This window comes from Stegodyphus dumicola, chromosome 2 (genome assembly GCF_044657685.1).
Source record: "Stegodyphus dumicola isolate Sdum_Otavi_A_Nest chromosome 2, ASM4465768v1".
Taxonomy (NCBI): Eukaryota; Metazoa; Arthropoda; class Arachnida; order Araneae; family Eresidae; genus Stegodyphus; species Stegodyphus dumicola.
This window is the reverse complement of record NC_140769.1, coordinates 207,216,136-207,235,637: the sequence shown is the minus strand read 5'-3', so window position 1 is coordinate 207,235,637 and position 19,502 is coordinate 207,216,136.

Genomic DNA, 19,502 nt, shown 5'->3' with positions numbered 1-19,502 from the left:
AAAGATAGTCGACAATATTTCGTTAGCACCATGAGTTGGCATGCCATTTAAAAGAGGGAGTATATGTTAGGTACTTTCTTCCTCCTTTCAGCACGCCTTCGTGGTGTGACCGGTAGCACATTTGGCGCGTATTCGAGAGGTCCAGGTTAGAGTGCCAGGGAGAGCATTTTTTTTCACCTCTCCTGCTTCAAAATAGTCTAGTGACTCTATGGCTTGTTTTCATACATCATACCTTTTAAAACGTTCCAAAGAAAATTCTACAACCATTAAATCTGGCGATCGCGATTCATAATTAAAATTTAAAAATCGAGAAATTATACATCTACTAAAATTTTGCCTCATAAGAGTCACTGTTTGTTGCTAAAAATGTTGACCTTATAGGTAAACTGGTGGGTTACTAAGTAAGAGTGAGGCACACGAAATATACTTCACAAAAAGCTCATGAAATTCCAGAATTCATTCTTGGAGGCTTCAGTTTTAATAAAAATCAAATAACAAATTCGTTTGATTTCATTCAATTGCTCTCGATACTCGAGAAGTTCGTTCAGTATCGATATACTCGATATCTTTGTCAATGAAATGAATAAAGCAAGTTATTTTACTCATCTAAGACAAAGATGTATCATAAAAATTGAAAGAATTTCTTTTAAGTATCAATTATTTAGATTTTAATCGAACGAAATTTGATTCAAAGTATTTTTTACGTATTTTAGAAAGTGAAAGTAAACCTAGGAAGTATTATATACATTGAAATTCGAATCTTGATAATATATTTTAATCGGATATTTTTCTCACATGTCATCACAGCTTTCAAGGTATTTCTCAATATTGAATCTGTGAGTAATTAAATTTGTAATGAATTAAACCTTTAGAAAATTAGTAACATTAGAAAATGAATACAGAAAATTTCATGATTGGCATAGCATTATTTTAGGCGCAATAAATAATCATAAAGAAAAGAGACTGACAAAGGAAAATTTTGAAAACATTCCCAGAAATTAAAATAAGTAAAAAATGTTATCATTTTTTATATTGTATCATCACCACGCCATTAAATATAGAAAATAAATGACATGTTTTAAGTATAAATTCTTATATGTATATATAAGTAGTGTTTAAATTCCAAATTAAATTAAAGAAGGAAATTTAAATCTTTAACCTGAATTAAATAGGTAATTTAATTAGCAGAGTATAAAGAAACTAGTTTCTTAAGCATTTGAGTTAAGGAATTAACTTTCAGTTTAAAGTGTAAGGAGATTAAGAATTAGAATACAGCAGTTTCACTTGAAATAAGCATTAGCTAATTATCTAAAGAACAACGAACAAGATTGTGAAGGAATAAATAAAGTTCTGAAAGGAAAAGATAACTTTATTTTTATTGTCATTTAAACTTAATTAAGGGTAATAAAACAGACTACAGCTCCAAAGTAATTTATGCCTCGTTTAGAGTTTATTTAAAGAAATTAAATTTTTAAAGGTATAAATTAAGAAAATACAATCTTTGCAAAATATTCATTAAATATTAGATGTTGAATCAACTTAAATGGTCCGGTTGAGTATTGATTTAATACAAAGTTTAAGAATCTGTGGTATTCTACAGGAAAATGCACCAGTATTTATTTACAGTCCCTATAGCACAGCATATCCTGTTTAAGTGGAATACTGAGGATATTCTGAAGATATTGATTATCAGAAGTCCTGAAGATTTCGTAATTTACACCCTGAATATACTTTATTCAAACCTGTCTGCCCCAGGATATGCAAAGGTGGCTTGCGGATTTTGTTATTTAATATTCATAGGATATTCGAGCTGCATGTTTTGAAGGACTTTTGTCTTAAAACTTTCTGAGTATGCTTATTTTGATTTCTTCAAAAAAGTTTAGTTTTTCGAATTTGCGGTAATATGTCCTGGGTACATACTGGAATGTGACACTAAGTACACGAGAAGGTACGTTAGGATATATCCTGAGGAAATGGTAAGAAAGGCTTTAAATCATCTTGTATTGTGTCAAAGCGATCTAGTGAGGATGTATATATAGGATGATATATAGGATGCAATATTGAGCATTCAGGAGGATATGAAGTTACAGAGATATTGTTGGATGTTCTAAGGATACCCACAATGCCCCTCGGCAACATCTTCAAGGTATTCGGAGGTTTTTGTGCTGCGTGGGAGTAATAAAACTATTTGACTTGTTGGATAAAACCTAGAAAATTAGAAATTTTATTATTAAATCTTCTGCAAAATAGAATATCGAACTTATTTTTTTTAAGACCTACGAGATTTTTACTATGTACCCCGAAGAATTATTTTCTAGACCTCTAAAATGAAATGAGAAGCATGTTCCAGGTTACCACTGACATATAAAACGCGAAAGTTAATATCTTTTGCTTGAATCTTATCTCTATTTATACTTACACACTGTATCAAAATGGGTAGCAGAGAAGGCGTCGAAGTCAAGCAGTGTTTACAGCTGTTGAATAATGTGCATTGCTTCATTAATATTCTCATAATTAAAAACGTTCAATGAAATTGTTAACACATGACCTGTACTTTGGGATTTTAGGTGTTGGAAGCTGTTGAACTGAACTGATGTACAATGCCTTTTACTTATCATTATAACCTATTTCATTTATCTGGCAGTAACAATAGAGCACTGTCGTTATCACGAACCTTGGGCACTTTATTTATGACTTGTCCAATTCTGTCCAAATTTTAAAAAAGAATTCCCTGGAAGACAAGTTTAAAGGTCTCCCACCCTTTTTCCCATAGCACTAAAGCACTTGAAGGGACTTTCTGCTGGCCATGCATCTCCACATCGCAAGGATGCTATACACGTACAAACATCTAAGCCTTTCCCAGATTCGTATCCGGGCCTGTAGATACGACACCAGCACTGCATTGATCAGGGAATTTTAAATTTTACTTAATTTCGCAAAGAAAATAACCAATTTGTTAAAATGCAATGAATGGGGTGGCATTCGGAAATTATCCTGGCTCTCCAGAAAACATGGCAAGTAACTGACATTTCGTAGCTATGTGTTTTTGCAGAAACTGATGCTTTTTCGTGTAGGAGGTTATTTTTGATATTACTTTGTAATAGCTTTTGATTTATTTAGTTACAGCAGGCATATGAATTTCTTTTGTGTTATCAACATTGCTCCCAAATCGTCTGTATCAAAAACTAACGAAGCTTTGTCAAAGATCCCAGCTTCCTCATGCATAGGAAAAATGTTTCACAAATTTTGCATGCGAGGATACAAACCAAAAATGGATGCAGAAGTAGTTTTCTTCTGTGCAATATTATTGTTTCGGACATAACCTGTTTGTTATTCCATTAGATTGTAGAGACATTAGGTTAGACAAGGTAAATTAAGTTTTCCTTTTTTAATTTCCATCTGCCTTGTTTTATTTTCTCAACTAAGTTACGTTCAGGACTAAATAATTATATTTAGGACAAACAATTTGTAGTAGTTTTTTTTAACTAGTTTTAAGATGCTACTTTGTTTTTTTCTCTTTGGTACCCGGCACGTGTTTGGTTACATGCAATATTTTGTATTTCCAGGCTGGTTTTAAATTTTTTCATTATCCCAATTTTTAAATACATTTTAAAAACTGAATTCAAAAGCTTTACTGATCTTAATTTATATTCATAATTTTCTCTTCATAAAAAATGTGTTATATTTTTATGAATACAGATAACTGTCACATTCAGCTTAAGAACTAATATTTTCAGCCTTATACCTGTTTGTTGTCGACTCTTCGAGTTATTATTTATTCTGACTATCTTCGTATACATTTCGAAGATTTTGTTTCTTCGAACTGCGTTCATGTTTTGCAGAAAGCTATGCCACATGCAGCAGACGTTTTTTAAAGTATTAACAGGTTCTTTTCAAAAGGTTTAAGGTTTAGCAAAGTGTTATCTGTTTCCTACCCATAGCCTGTTGAGGTTGGACAGCTAATGTACAATTTAATAAAATGTTTTTGAGATTAAAAAAAAATTAGCCCTCTTAAAATGATATATTAACTAAACTCAGTGGCCCAACAGCCCTGGTGGCCCACGACCTGCAGTGCCCCGAAATCTGCTTTGTTGACCTTCTGCCCCGAGGTGCATCAGCATATGCCCTGGGGAAGTGGTCAGCTGGTCGCATGACCCTTGGTGTTTGGTCGGTCGCAAAGCGAACTTGGTACTCATTTTATCACCTCACTCAAGGTATGAAAGGCTGAGTCAACCTTGCCCAAACCGGCAATCAAACCCCGGACCTGTAGTGCAGCTGCGCGATGGGCTAGCCACTAAAATTTTATATTGGTTAACTCAAAAACAGGCCATGATGTTTTACATTTCTCTCAGTGCAGCTCTCTGATGAAGATTTCTCGATTAATGTAATGTTGCCATTTGAAGTTTTCCAAGTTTATATATCATTTTTCTGAGTTATATATAGAATGTATGTTTACCACTTTCATCCATTGCTACCTTTTGTTCTACTACAAAGTGCACAACTACATGTTATAGTAGTCCTATATATAAAATTTCAACGTTCTGAGGCTACTCGTTTTTGACATTTGCGAGGCTACAGATACGTATTCACACTGCGGGAAAAAAAAAAAAAAAAAAAAAAAAAAAAAAAAGAGGGCAGTTCTATATCTCCCGTTCTACTGCGCCGATTGACGAAATTGAACTTGCGTTTTTAATTTCTCGAAAGTGCAACTTAGGATATGTATTAGATTTATATATAGCATTTTTCTAATAAAGTATTTTGACACAAAATCGGACTTTTTTTGAAATGACATCTCGGTTTTTTGCCAGATTGCCAAGTTTTGTAAAAAATCGCACGATTAGTTTTTAAAAAAATTAGCTCCTAAATGTTTATTGAATTTGGTATATATTTATTAATACCTCTTTTTTATTAAACATTTTGATTCTTCCAGTCGCATTTCGATATTTAGGGTCATTCCAAATAAAATTCACCCATTTTTTATGATTTATTTTTAAAATTTGCATTTTAAAATAATTTTTATAATTTTTTCGAAAAAAATTTCGAATTATAACCTACCATGATCTTGAAGTAGATGTAGACCTTAAAACTTTTACCGTCATCTTAAAGTACATGTATTTCAAAGCATACTTACAATACAAATGATTATTTTGGTATTCAAAATTTCCTAATATATATGTGAATTTGCGGCTCGTTTTGAAATTTGGCTTATTTGTTATAAACGATAATAACGCCAATGGAGTTAACGCGCTTTGTTAAAATTATTTGAAATTATGAATGATGATTTTTTCGCTCCTGTAGAATGAAAAAAAATGAAAGGAAAATAGGTTGGTATAAATTAAGCAGGTCGCCAAGTGACTTACTTGCGCCAAATGACGCAAACTGAAAAAAATGCGCCAAGATAAATTTTTGAATTTCTCCGTAAATTTCACACCAAATTATATAAAATTTAATATTTAAGCATAATTTGAGTCGTAGAACCGAAATATGGAAAAAACATTGGCATGCCATTTCAGAAAAAGTCCGATTTTGTGTCAAAATAGCTACATTAGAACAATGCTATATATGAATCTAATGTATATCCTAAGTCGCGCTTTCGAGCCATGAAAAACATAATTTGAATTTTGTCAATCGGCCCAGTAGAACGGAAGATATAGAACTGTCTCATTTTCCCCCCACCCCCCGCAAAGTATATTGCTTTCAGGGTTTATTATTTTTTACCTACCCTGATGTCTCTTTAGAACATGAACTTAAAATCTATTACTCATTTTTGACTTTTATTCCATCTGATCTGTTATATTACTTCTGAGTAATAGCAGCTTTCAGTTCGTGGTTTACCTTTCAGCACCGGTTTATTCAAACTTACTTTCATTTTTCTTTATATACGTACCGAGTGTATTACGTACGATAATTTAAGAGTTACTCTGCTTTCTTCCGTGTATAAACGTAATAGCCAATGAGAAATACAGGTCAGTATTCCATAAGTTTGATGTAATACTTTATCGATGATGAATTTGCATTGGAGTAAGAAAAGTTAATAGTCTGCTTGTGGCTAAAGTTGCCCCAAAATTTCTATTTATAATATTGAGTACGACAGAGCAATTTATAGTTGTTTTTAATTAAAATTATATTTTTTCTTTTTAAATTAAACATCGGGATATGTGATTATACTCTAAAAGGCGAATTGGTTTAATAAAATATGCAAATCAGAACTTTGAATCAACGAATAGCAAATTAGTTGCAATATCACTGTGCTTTAAAACTTTGAATTTATTAACACTTAAACTAAGCGCATTTAAATACGTGAAATCAACTCGGAATAAAGGAACAACTGAATTAAGAATACATATATATACGTGCCGAGAAGTAAATGAATTAAATACTTGAACACACGAAGTTCCTTTTGAATTTTATGAGCTACAGAATTAAATATTTGAATAACTATGGCCTTCTCTTTCGAACCAAGAAACTTCTGAATTAAGTACGTATATGAATAAATTAAATTTCGAGTTTTATAAAGCAATATTTAAGAAAGCTCACTAGAGACGAGAATGTCTAAATTATCTGTTTGTGTTTAAACTATCTACAATGATCTGAAACTGGAATGACTGAAATTGAAAATGAAATGAGTTCACGAAAGTCAAAACTTTCGGCTACTTACATATTGACAATTGAGAAATCAGCTCAAATAACGCCTGCGGATAGAATAGTTAAACAGAATGTGTATGCCTACGTCACAGGTATCACGTGGTTTCCGATGTCCAGTCAGGAACGCCAGACATGTAACGTATGTTTATTTATTTAAAAGCGAAGCAGATTGTTAGACGTAACATAAACAAAAGGCTGTTTACTACATGGAATGCTGGAAATGTTAATCCAGCCACGTTTTCAAATATATTAGGAGCACCAAACTAATGCGTATACATAACAGGCAAAGATAGCTAAAACATAAACATACTTCATGATAATAAAAATATTGTTAAAATTGAGACGTAACAATTTGTACCACAGGATGTTTTTGATTTGAAATAAAAATTAGAAACTAGGAATAACCGAAATAATCAAGTATTAATATTTAGCTGATACATAAGTTCAATTAATATTTAGCTGATGCATAAATTCATGTCTTTCTTTCCTAGAATGATGGCTATGGAACCATGATGCGCAGCAATTTAGCTAATTACGTCCCAAATCCATATCACAGGGACTTTTTCCAGGATCTGGAGTCTGAAGGTGAAAAGAAAAATTATCTCCTATATATTCCTCTGTATTAATTTCAACAAAAGGTGTAGTGCTAAAGGGTGCCATATAAATTTGTATTATCTATAAAAAGCTGCTGTTGCTAGAAGGACATCCCAAAATATACACTGACCAAGGTTATTTAGGAATTCTGTTCTGGGCGGCTACGGGGATAATTTTTACAACCTAGCCCGGACCACATGAGGCAAAGATGATAAAAGTTGACCTTGATCTGCTTAGATGAGAAGTTCTTGATATTAGCCATGTTCTCCAGATTGTGTCTGCTAGATTATCACCTCTTCAGATGACTGTTGGATTCATTCCGTCGGAAAACAATGATCATCTGCGAATTTTCCTAGACCAGTTTCATGCTTCGGGGACACAGAACCTTACAGAAATTAAATCCCAAAATCGCCAAGAATAATGAGAAAAGATTGTGAACGATACAGGAGGATACACCAATCCTCATATTATAATTACTATTAAGCTGAAAGAAATAAATGTTCATTTATGAAAAATGGCAGGAAATTATCCCTCAATAGTTTAAAGAGATTGGTTGGAAATATACTAACAGTTTTTTATACAGTTTGTGAATCGAGGCTGTGAATGGTAAAGTTAAGGTTAATTTATAACCCTAACTCAAAGTTTTGGGTCCGCTAAAACTTGGTTGTTGTATGGAGCCTTTCCTATTCTTCTAAGTGTAACAAGTGTAATATCGGTCTACCTTACGTGGTGCATCCTGAGCAATGTTCTGAACGATGAGAGGGTTAAGGGGACATAATATTATTTTAATATTTATTCCGCTGTATGGCAAGAATTATGATTGCTTTACATTTTAATAAATTAGAAACAAAATTTGAAAAACCATTATTATTCTGATTATATAAATAAAATTATATATATAAAAAAATTATTATTTAAAATCTGCCTTTATCTTTTATTGAATCTTAATAGTGTTTTCTGGATTTGTTTCATTCCCTGAAATATACTATACAATACAGTATATGGAATTATGGATCATTCTTTTATCAGATTTAATGAAAATGTTTTTCTTTTATACATAGTAAAAACGGGAGAATTTTATTCATTTTTAGTCTGTATAGTTTATAAAAAATAATTGAAAAGTGTATGGTAATTTCATGTATTGTTTTTGTCAAATACATAACAATAAAAATAAGCAAAAGAATGAATTTGCTATCATAATTATGAAAAAAGGCCTTAGCACTTTTAAAAATGTCTGCGAATAAAAAATAAATACCGGGGAAAATTAATTTAAAATTTTCAGTTGGGAAAAGAAACCATTTTATCAATAATAATATATAAATTCCATGCAGTATGTGAAAAGTCATCTAAAACATTTCATTCATTTAACTTCAAAGTAAAATATCCCATAGCGTTTTGAAAACATTGCGTTCACAACAATGAAAAAATGGTCAAATTAATATTACAATTTTGATTTGCGAACAATACCACTTGCGGGTCATGCAAATTTTGAAAAAGCTTTAATTACTACTTTTCATTGCTAATATGAATCAGCACTTCCTTCTATTTTCACCTTTCAGCTTATGAAATAAAATATAATGAGACCTTCTTGAGACAAACATTTATGGCTCTAGATGATTTTGGTCTTCTGTGGAAACTGTCGGGTTAAAAAAGTCACGTTCAACAACCAATGTCATTACAGTTCTACTAAACACTGGTCACTTTCAGAAGCGATAGATTAAGAGAGGTAGTCTGATGAGTTTGAACATTTCTGAAAAATTACCTTCGAGCAAGTATTCAAACATTAAAAAACGCTATGAAGACACAACGGCATAGTTGGTAAGGAACACAGGTCAGATTATTTTCAGCATATTATTAGTCCAAAGAGGGAACTTGCCCAGAAGGACTATTAATTTCGTTTTAACATTTTGCATCGATTCACGATAAGCGTTGTTTCATTTTTTTTCAATTTGTTGCCACCAAATATTATCGCCCTGTATTATATTTAAAGAAATTAAATAATATAGAATCTGCATGAATGTATGTGTGTTTCTCGCATAGTGATAAAAAATCGGTACCTAGAGCCATCAAAAATTGAATAACGTAATTTCCATAAAATATGGGCATGTGGAAGCCCTAATCTGGAATTTGGTATTTGTTTTAGTATCGATCTCACTTTCTGTAACACTTTGAGGAATTTTGATTAACAAACTTAAAGATTTCAAAGCGAACAATGGGAACACTGTACGAAAAAAAAAACATTTTTATCTCCAGCGAGAGAGACTGTATCGGAAATTCTAAAGATACGCTCATTTTAAATTTATTTTGCGATATTGCTGTTGAACTGAATTTTATGGTTTGAGTACTAGAATATGATATTTAATTAATAAAATAAAGGTAACACACAAAATGTTAAAAAAAGTTCCCTTTTGGACGTAATTTAAAATCTGAAATCTTTCAGATTTTTTTCTTTGAAATTGTTTTAAGCCTGTATTAAAAACTGTACTTATAATAAAATACACAAAGAATGCTTATTTTAATTTGCTACTGAAAGGAATTTTAAAATATATTCAAAATGCATACAGATTAATGTATTTTACTCTTTCATAATGTCTGATTATCTCAAATAATCAAATCATCGTTTCTAATTCTTCTAATAGGTTTTGACGTGTTTGCCTAGGAGACGAGAAATGTCAGCTTGTATTTCCTTGTTGCCATAGGTACCAGATATAAACCTTAATTTATCTGAAACATTGAGTATCAGATTAAAAATCTATACGTGAAAACATTAATGGTAAGTAAAAAAAATTAAACAAAATATTTCTTCTCCATGCTTAAATTAAATACATACGTAAATTAAAAATAGATAAATATTATTTAACAAATATATTATATATAATAATAACAGTCAATTGGAAATTAAACCGGCTATTCATCATATAAGTTATCTCATCTCATGAAATATCCAAGAAGAACGAAATTTATTCCGACAAATTACAATTTCGTCGTTTCTAATCCAATAAATCATTGTTATTGAAAATTCTGAAATCAAAATTCGATGTTCACTTCAAATAATTAAGTATTTTCCTGCAAGCGATTCATTTGACATCTATGTTAAATTTCATGTCTATGCTTGGATATTCTCTTCATTCATCCATTTCACAAATGTTTCCACAAAGAAAAAGATGGATTTGCTTTCTCAAGAGATTTATTACAGAAAAATTCGATCAGATATTATCTCTTAAGAGATCGTACAAAGATATTTAGAATTAGAAAAGAAATAAAGAATTCCGAGAATTATTCAAAAATGAAAGACTATTCCCACGAAAGATTCCATTTAACATATTTCATGCAGACACGATATGCATGTGTTGAATTAGAAACGAAATAAAGAACTACAAGAATTATTAGAAAATAAAGGCCTATTCCTGGAAAAGATTCGATTTAATATATTTCATGTGGATGCGATATACATCTGTCTTTCATTAATATTTATTACGATCAATATTGTACTACATGTTGTTAATTCTTAAATTGAAACCTACGCTGTAATTGTTTATTTTCGAATCAGTACTCTTTTATATCTGTCAGACGCTAGCATAGCTTTGGTGAATGGGTTTAAATCAAGTCCTTTTAAAGGACTTTTTTGAAACATATGCTGCAAAAGGAATGGATGTAGAGATATTTGTCATCCAAATGACAGGTAGATTTTCGATTAATTCAATGTGAAGTCTCAGATGAGGCATTATTTAACCTATTATTCATGCAGAAAAAAAGATTATGAGGGCATACAGTATAATTTGGGAACCTTCTAAACTATGGAGGTTGAGCCGCAGACTTTGCAGTTCGAAAGCCTTGATAACGCCACGGAAAACTCACTGGTATTATTGTTATTAAGACATTTTACTCCGTGTTCTTAAAATGAAATGTATAAATTTCCTGCTGCCGAACATCTAATTGAACTGTTGTTTTTATTGTGATCAGTCGTCCTGATCTGTACACGATATGCAAGCATCTGTATACGTATATAAGTACTCGATATATAAGTACTCGATATATAAGGATCCTGAATTCAGATTTATTCAGGTATAAATGCAAAACAAAGAATCACGGTTTCTTATTTTAAAAAAAGATTTAAAACAATTATCTTTCTTTAAAAAAGAATCATTGTTTTGTATTTGGCTGGAATCATTTTCAACGATCGTGAAAATGCCACATTCAGAGTTACTGCAATTAATTGCTATAAAATAAGAAAAAAATTGACAATATTTTATGTTTTACTAATAGCTAAGTTTAATATAAACACTCTCTTGTTTTTGACTACTGTCACATACATTCGTGCAGATGAAAAGGTTATGCAGAATAATGCACAAGTAAGATAATGCTAACAAACATTAACTGCAAGTTATGACTTGTAAAGCAAGGACCCGTTTTGGTGTTTCTAAGATATAATGGCGATATGTTTCAAAAGATTTAGTACCGGTTCGGACGCCACATCGTTTCTCTTTAATGTCTAAATTTGGTAAATTTCTCCTCTCGACATCGTGTTCACAGGTGTTCCTATCCAGAATTTAGCAATCGTTGGACGTAGAGATATATTCCCAGTTACAAAAATGTTTTAAAGGGCGCGAATACTTATGCTTTGGGATTTTTACATATAAAAATGCCAGTTTTGTAATATATAATATATTAAAAACATTGTAAAAAATAAAACACAAGGTTCTTGACTCTCGTGCTACAAAAATTGATCGAGATATTTGATGTCAAGTTTTGAGACTTTTGAAGTTATTTTCAATTTGCACATAAGGGTCGCTTATAAAATAAGCTAGAATAATTCGAAATAGATTTTACTGCCTTTAATGCCATTCAACGATTTCCGTTTGTAATTTACGAGCGTATTTAATTTATTATTCTTTTACATATAATATGTCAAAAGAATTTTTGTACAAGTCAAGTACGTTTTGAAAGTCTACAAATACACGATTAGTATTTTCATAAGCATGCAATCATACAGAAATTAACTAACTACAAATATTTTATGATTTTTAATTAGTGCAAATAACATTACGAGTTGGTTACATGACAATAATGAAGAATACCAGAATGTTTTATAAGACGAATTTAAAAGATTCTGCTAACAAAAGTTTCATTTTGAAAAATCTTGTATTGTTCAATATTTTTTATCATAATCTGTGTATAAATGGACGTCACTTAATCTCTTAAGATGAACAAACTATTTCTGACATTATATGTATGGTACCAGTAGCCGCGTTAATTTCGGCTCCAATAGCGTATATTTAAGTTGTTTTCGTTAAAAAGCTCGTAGTTGCACCTCAGATTCAGACGGGTGGTTTGTTTGCCGGTGGTTACTGCCTGTTCAGAACAACCAACCAGCTTTCTTTGATGGTCTTCACCGTTTGTCTTGAATGACTGGCAAGTTTACTTGAGAATATAGCAAAGCAGGCGTGACGTTTGAATAATAATTCATGGAATAATGGAATAGGTCATCGGTTTTGTTTTGTTGGTTTTCAGAATATGAGGTAGTGATTAAGAGCAACAGAAAGGGGCATTCGTACAGCGAAGAAAAATTCTTGGACCATAGCAAGACAAACTACTACGAAAGCATTTATACAGAACGTTTCCATTAATGAAGTTCTCAAATATCTCGTCGAATTTTTGTCGCATAGGAATTATACGTTTTGTACTTTGCTTTTTAAAACGAGATCCACATTTTCCTAAATATAAATTTAGAGTTCGGAAGTTAAAAAGTTAGATTTCGTAATTTTTAAAACTGATTGCTTTAAATAAAGAAATGAAAATACTTGGGTATTTGCGTCATTTAAAACATGTGCGACTGGAAGTATATATATCTACCACCAACAGATGCAAAAATAAAATCCGGTAACGACTTTTGTGGACATGTTGTACAGTAATTTGCTGAGAATAAAATCCAGATGTATTGCTTTAAAAGATTTAATTCTGGAAACTGTAAATTTCAAGACAGACCCCCAAAAGTATTAGAAGTCAATGTCGATAGCTAATTGACAAGGTATTGACATGTGATGGTCAAAATGGTGTTATTACTAATTTCACTTTTGTCATGTAATCATAACAAGCCCGTGAATTATTATCCTGGCAAGGAGTACAGGATTGCGTCTGCGTTGAATAAAGGCTGGAGGACCATGCAAGTGATAGGCCGACTTTATGCTTAGTTTTGCCCCAATTTTGAATTAGAGCACTTAGGAAGGTGTATTCGAGGATCTCCAACCGCTCTTCTACTACCACCAACCTCTAGACAGGACGCATAATTTGAGTGCCCCTGTGCCTCACGGATATTATACATTTACAAGCATCCATGACTTCTCTGGTATTCGAACCCCAGCCCTTCGGTACAGAAGCCAGCGTCGCTAACAAATTTCCGCCTGGATGATGGATAAGTAAAGTGTTGTATTTTAAAGCTATACTTCTGTTAGTGGAATGTAGACAAGACGATAATTTATCGACATTAGGAACGTAACTGTTACTGATTGTAAGACATGGAACGATTCTCCTTTATCCTGACTTCAAATTTTGAAATTTCAGATTACTATGGCTATATGGATTTTCAAGAATTTTTATGTATAATTTGATGATAAACCAATTTTCTTTAAAACATTGTCGATAGAAGCTGTTACCCGTTGGGCAGAAAACACTCGAGAGCTTTGCAAGAATTAATTTGCCTAAGCAAGCGCTGGAATATTTACTTAAGTCGAAAGGTTTCTCTTGGTTAAAATTCGAACTATGAATGTTTCAAGCTGCAGATGAGTTTTTTTTCGTTTAAGTAATATTTAGTTACGTTTAATTTCAGTTTTACGTTTTCGAATTTGTAAGCAAAGAGTTAATGCAATTTGAAATAATCATTTCAGTACATTACTTTTGGTATTATTTTCTAACCTGCACATTCGTCTCAGACTTCCTATGCTAAAAAATGCATTTTGCTTTGATAAATTACATGCATCTGTTTGCATATACAATTCAAACGTTTGTCTTTGGTAATATGAAATATATTTAAAAATTACAATGGAAATAAGTTTTAATATTAGATATCTACAAAACTATACAAAATTAAAAATATTACTTATACATATATTTGAATGTAATTAAAAAACAATTCCTAGGTCTCTGAAAATAATGCAAGTGATCGAGATAAAATTTATAATTTCTGCCCTTAAGAAATATGCGCAAATTTTCAATCCAAAGATAGCCGTGATTTAATTTTATTAGATGAATCGAAAATATCTTCCGTAGTGAAGATGAGAATTTAATTTGCACAGGCAGCCATGCATCGATTATTTTATTGCAAAACTTTAGTGATCAAATCTGACTGAAACAATGCACTCAGAAATTAGTTTTAACTTTAATGTCGAATTACTACCAAGTTTAATTTCTGACTGCTGTACTTTAAAATCAGGTTTCGCTATTAATCATCCATGATTATTCAAGAAAGCGATTTTCATAGTCAAAATATAAAATATTATTACGCTATCGATAAAGATTTTAGGATGAATGGGAATGGATTTTTTGCTGCAAGGTAATTTTCATGCATTACAAGTTAACTTGTAATTCTGAAAGTATTTGTCATTCTCTAGGCATCATTACAGAGACAATAATTTCCTTCGGGAGGAAGGGGGGAGAAAGGGAGAGAGAAAACGTGAAAAAACGACCTGTGTTCTCTCGCCGAATTAGAACCGCAGATCTTCCAGTTATCAGTTGGAAATGCTACTGACAAAAGGTCGCGTGGAGGAATACGATAATTCCTTACATTGTTTCTTACTTAAAAGAGCGACTGGGAAGCGGTATGAAATCCAGTCGACCAAATCCGTACTGTAATGGGTTTGATCAAGTCTGGCGTAACTGTAGACGCCTACATAACATTTCGTATCAGGAAAGGCGAAAATTAAACTTCCCAAATGAACTTGTTTACCACTTACAACACGACAGTACACATGGGAAACTGATTAACAATAAATTTGTTAATCAGAGGCAGACACATTAACTTTCAAAGATAAACTAAAAGTCTTTTGAATTACTAATTAACAATATTTTGAGAACTGGCTATGCGCGAGAGCACATGGAAGAAGAATAAATTAACAGTCTTATGTTTCTCACAGGGTTAAAAATTGGTTTTTGTTGAGTCATTTTGCTAATCAATGAAAAAGGTATTAAATTTAAAGTAAAGCGTCAGAGCTCTGAGAATTCACTATGCACATATGCACAGAAAGATCTTGCAATTAGTGCAATGGGAACATTGCAAAGGATTACTCTAGATTCTTTTCTAGCTTCACGTTCTTGAATTTTCAATGGATGATTATATCTATGGATTTAATTTTGCCAGGTCATGATTATAAATAATAACTGAATGCAATGCACTTTGTTCAAAGTGTACAAAATAATAAACTGATTCAAAACCAGCAGCAATCATAATGACTTATAACAAAAATATTATATTTAGCATATTATGTTGCAAGGTCTTCTCATTTAAGATATTATTTCTTACTTTAAATTCTTCTTGAACTTCTACACTATCATCTGCTATATGTAAATATAGCGAGTTTACGTAAAAATCAGGAATCTGAGCTTGAGAAAATGGGTTGGCAACATCAGCTTATAAAGGTAGAACTCATCTACTAACACTTAATGAGTTTAATTGAAACTGCTTTAGAAATCGAGAGGATGGGAAGCGAAGGCTTTACATTTATACCTTGATTTGAGAATAGTCTGAAATATCCAGTCTTAAGGACGTGAGTTAACTTTATTAATTATTTTAATTTCTATAAACGGCTATTTGTTGGGCAGTCTAAGATCATCAGATTAGTAACTAGAGGATGTCAAACTGAGATTAACCTTATAATATCATACAACTAGGTGATAAAACTAAGTGAAATTATAGTCTGATAAATCTCAAATTTAAATTTTAATGCTTATAATATTTACACACCATTTTATATATTCACATGGCACGATCTATCTATAAAGCGTCACATAAAAGTATAAGTTAAAGACTGGGGAGCTGCAAGAGGACAGAAAAATTCCTCTGAAAGCACTCCTTTTTCAGAAAAATATGCACATTTTTACTTAAACTTCAGCAATTCCTTTTCGTTTTTACGAATTGATTTTACTAAATAAATCATATTTCTAGTTTTCTCTAACCGTATTTGCACTTTTTCAGATGACTATTGAATAAATCATTATTTGTCTTATTTCAATAAACTTAGAAAGTAAAAGACAAAGAAATATTTCTGGTTTTACCTCCAGGGCTCAAAGCATGAATATCTTTTCTCTAAATGTTGAAGTTCGTTCGATACTTTTAGGAAATATAGTCTTCCTTGGAAATGCTCTCAAAAATGTTTCTTCCTGTAGGAAATATGCATTCTTTTCTAGATGAACAGAGCTGTAGTTTCATTTTGGAATAATTATTGGATTCAAATAAAACGAACTAAAGTTCCCAATTTGTAGGTACTTCAGTCGATGCTTGAAGAATGAATAAATATAGTCTTTAAACTAGATTCTCAAATCTGATTTATACTAGGTTTTTCTACACACACTAGCACAAACTGATTATATTTAAGGGTTCGATGCTTCATAGGCATTTTATTACAAGACCAGATTATCATGGACTTTGATTCGCTAATGGGAGGGAGGTTAAAACTACTGAATATTGGTACTTAGCCCTGATCCTGAAAGTAAGTACCTTTTGCGCATATCTCCCATGCATCTGACAGCACGAAAGTCACGCATGCGTAGTTACATCGTCCAATTAATCAAAATCGAATTATTCTAGCCATTTTCTTTGTTTACGTTAACGATTGAAGTCCTTGTGTAGATGAGCGATCATGAAAGCTCCAAGTACCCAGAGGTGTAGTTGCAAGATGCTTTTTGTGGTCGTTAACTTTTCTAGGATTAAGCGAAATTCACACACAACATTTATTTCGATGATTAAACACTATATACAGTATTATATACATATTCAGATAGTGGGGCTACAGGATTTTAACACTTTCGATGCTTCAAGATATGCGTCTGCTCACGATGAGTTACAAGATCTAACTAACTCCTTCACCGCGTCAGCGCCACCTATAGTAATACTTCATAACACCTTGTTTCTCGCTAATGATGTTCAAAACATCCCGACAACTGTGAAATAAGAACATAATAAGTTTACAAATACGAAAAATCTTCGATCTTATGAAATTTATCGTTAGATAAGTCAAACTTACGGATAGAACATGGTGACTGAATATATGATGCGAAAGTGGGACATAATCGTTGAAGAAGGAAGAGGAAATATTCACGCCGATGAGAGCAGTGGACGCCTGTAGTTGATCACCGAAGAACTGTTGTGCAGCGTCGGCGAAAATGCTCCTTCCAATCGGTGATTCACGTTTTGATTTGTCAATTGCATTTCCAAAACATTTTACGATCTTTGTTACCCGAATCATTTGTTACAAAGACATCTCTTTCTTCAAGAAAAATCAGGTACACTTTTAGGACAGTCAAGGAACTTTTTTTTCTGGACTGGATGGAACGAGACACAACAGTCAACGCTACAGCTTACTGTGAGACACTGAAGAAGTTACGGCGATACAGAACAAAAGATGTGGACTACTCACTTTTAGTATTGTGTTCGTGCATGAAACGCGTGACCGAATACCGCAGGCGTAACGACGACACTGCTTGATTAATTTCGATGGAAATAACTCTGTCACACTCCTTATAGTCAGGACCTACCTTCATCTGACGTCCTTTTGCTCTATCATCTCAAGAAATTTTTTCCCAGCCAAAACTTTGCTGGCCGTAACTTTGGCCCAGGTGATGCTGAGATCAAGAGGAACATCCAGAGCTGATTCAGGTCTCAGGCAGCTAAGTTCTACAAAGCGAGTATGTTGCAGTTAGTATCTAGATATGACACATGCCTTAATTCGCATGGTGAATATGTTGGAAACATTTTAAGGTGTATAGAGTTTTCTGTAATAAAATAAAAATGAAAATAAATTGCTAATCATTTTTAATACCCAAAAGTTTTAGTTTCTGAATGAGCTTTATAAACAGACAAGGGTCCTAATCTTGGCTAAGGGGTGGCTGTAAGCGTTGTTTCATTGTTTTCTCTAGGTGCAATGTAAATCCGAGGCAGTAGCACTTAGGAATTCTTAAAGAAAGCATCTGTCCGTTAACTCAGATAGGCCAAAGAAAAATTTGCGCGAAAGGGTATTACGTAGGATTTAGTTTGCGTTGTCTCCAGAGCTGGAGCCCTCTTCATATTGATCTCAGCAGGCATTATAACAACAATGTAAGTGGATAAAGGGCTTCATTGTACTTTTGGAGACCGATTTTTGGTAAGTGGATGTTGCTGCGAAATGTTTAATCAGTCTGACTTTCGTTCTGAGTTAGATTTCCTAACTTTCTGTAATTTGTTTCTAGGGGTGCAGTAACTATTTCCGTTTTATTTCGCATGCTCATTTTGCCAGAAATAATATGGACATTTCGAGACGAATCTTTCCAAAATAATAAAACGGATGTTGATTTGCATATTATATTTACTATGCCTAGCACTTAGTCAATTATGACACAAATTTTAATGCTGTTCTTAAAACAGAATATTATCTTGTACGTGCGCCAAAAATTATAATGTATTTCTTACATTTCGATTCTAAGGAATTTGATAAATGAAATAAAATCTTTCTGAATACTTAATGAGGAGGAGCGGTATTTAAACCGGGAAGTCTACTTGCAGAGTTAGAGAGAATCAGAGTTTCTGATTTACGCGCGTCTGCCTTTTGGCCACTCTCTCTCTCAAAGCTGTTATTACGCTCGGCCGTACTCAGGCCCTTGATAAGCTTCGTAGTCAAATAGAGTTAAGGGGCCAACTCGAGTAGAATCATTATAGCTTCGGCTATATCTCATTAGTTAATTTTAGTTTTAAATTAAATTTCTAGTCTAAGTTCAAGCCCATGTGTCGGCTTTGATTGTACACTCCAAGACGGAGTTTTGTGAAATCTTATTGGAATAATAAAGGGTTAGGTACCCTTCCATCTTGTTGTTTCTTGTTACACGAACTTAAGCGATTATTCGCTAACTAGTTCTTAAGATTCGTCACTTTCTACAGTAACTGAGAAATAATCTAGTGAGAATCTTACAATGTGAACTCGTCTTATAGGCAAACCATTTTTATTTTGTTTGAAACACTTCTGAAAATGTATAATCATTTCAATTACGTTGTCTTTATATTTGGGCTAGTGCGAAAAGGT